Source organism: Myodes glareolus, chromosome 12 (genome assembly GCF_982192425.1).
Source record: "Myodes glareolus chromosome 12, mMyoGla1.1, whole genome shotgun sequence".
Taxonomy (NCBI): Eukaryota; Metazoa; Chordata; class Mammalia; order Rodentia; family Cricetidae; genus Myodes; species Myodes glareolus.
In genome coordinates, this window is record NC_142037.1 from 2,112,893 (window position 1) to 2,115,008 (window position 2,116).

Here is a 2,116-nt window from a genome sequence, read left to right on the forward strand (position 1 = left end):
GATTACAGAGATCAAGGTGATAACTCGGAAGGACCAGCTAACCAATTACTCCTAAATAACCTTAGAAGCTCAATGCACAGAGCTGGTGATTACTCATGCTTGTCCATAATATTGTAATCTCTAAGGAATTCCTGGTGTTAATGGAGTAAGCAGAAGAGATGTTGAATATTCTCAAGAGCTTAGCTAGAGGGTTTTGTTTGTCCTCCTACATTTTGCATTTCCAGATTCATTTCAGTTTGATGTCTCTTTAGTATTTTCTTGTCTTTATTGAGTTCTACTGAATTCTCTCTTCTGTGTCTGCAGAAACCTGTTTCTTTCCTGTGTGACAATCCAAAGGCTGAAAATTCACCACATTTATTCTAAAGATTCAAGCCAGAAAGATCTCTGATTCTCAGGAAAGTCCACTGTTGAGTTTGATCTCTGCACCTCTAAAGGTCTCTTCCAGCTGCTGTACCCAGCAGTGCCTCCAAAGACGTATATAAAGGCCCTAGAACTCCATGACATTGATAAAATGTGCTACTAGGGAAGGGGTCTCAAAGGCTGTAGAGTACAATAAAACTACTGCAGCTGCTCTAGGTAGCAAGAAACTGAATGTCGTAGAAAAGAGAAAACTGACAAACTGGTAACTGAGATGGAAGGCCGTGAAAATGAATCCAAATCTGAGGCAAATGCCATACTGGAAGTGTTCCTGGCTGTCTTAAAACTGGAGTCATAGAAAATGGGTGTCCCTGTGTTCTAACATAGCTTACTTGGCTGCCAATGCTACAGACATCCTGTGGCTCACAGTTTTCAGTGTGATAAATGATGGTTCACATGCTGCCAGAAAGCCAGCTATGCAACATTTCATGATCCTGCCTGGAGGTGTCCAGTTTCCAGAAAGCCATGGGCATTGGAACTGTGGTTTAGCACAACTTGAAGAATGTCATCAGGAAGAAATATAGGAAAGATGCCACCAATGTGAGTTATGAGGGCTGGTTTACACCTAATATTCTGAAGAACGCAGAAACCTTTGAATATATGTAGATGCAATTGAGAAGGCAGCCTCTGAATTCTTCAGGTCTAGCAAATATGACCTGGACTTCAAGTCTCCTGATGACTACAGCATCATGCCCAACCAGATTGTTGACCTGCATAAATCCTTCATCCAGAGTATCCAGTGGTTTCCATTGGGGACCTGTTTGACCAGGACAACTAGAAAGCTCAGCAGAAGTGCACAGCTAGTCTAGGCATTCAGATGGTTGGGGATGACCTCATGATAACCTATCCTGAACTGATTGCCGAGGCTGTGAAACAGAAGTCCTATAAATGACTCTTGCTCAAAGTGAACCAAATCAGTCTCTGTGACTGAGCCTTTGCAGGAGTAGAGGTTCCACCAGCCCAATGGTTGGGGTGTCATAGAGTTCCACTGTTCTCTGAACACTGAGGATGATTTCATCACTTACCTGGTGGTGGAATTCTGCATGGGGCAGCTCATGTATGGTGCCTCTTGCCAATCTGAGCAGTGGGTCAGGTACATTCAGGTCCTTAGAATTAAGGGATAGAGTGTCACCAATGCCAGGTTTGCTGGCAAATCCTTCAGGAATACTCTGACAAAGTGAACTGTGGCTTGGAGATCACTGGAGCTACCACCTGCTTAAATCCTGTCCCCAGTGTCATGGAGACAGCACAAGGCCAGCCAGTGTGTGTAGCTGCCATGCCACAATGTCGTCAGATGGTTGAAGCCACACCTGACCACTAAGAGACCTGCTCGAAACTCCAGCTTTGTAATCATGCGATTGGTGACAATCATTGTTTCTGTTACTTCAATTCCTAGTTAGTGTGTGGAGCCTTCTTAACTCTAATGAGGCCACAGACAAGATGCCACAGTGGTTCTACATACAAAACAAAAGCCTCACTTACCCCAAAATAAATCGATATATTAATAGATAAATTTTATTTTTATATCTTGAAATTTTCATTTATTCAACTCTTTATGTTTTATAGACTTCATTGTTCACATCCTCTTTATACATAGCTTCTGTAAGATCCTTGAACATATTCATAATTGCTATTTTGAAATACTTGCATTGTGCTTCAGCTATATTGTATTTTTCAAGGCCTCTGGATACAGGTTACT

At 42.2% G+C, this 2,116-nt stretch overlaps 1 pseudogene; it reads left to right on the top strand.

The window, feature by feature from the left end:
- Positions 1–616: 616 nt before the first annotated feature.
- Positions 617–1,598, top strand: LOC125401341 (alpha-enolase pseudogene; annotated as a pseudogene).
- The last annotated feature ends 518 nt before the right edge of the window (positions 1,599–2,116 follow it).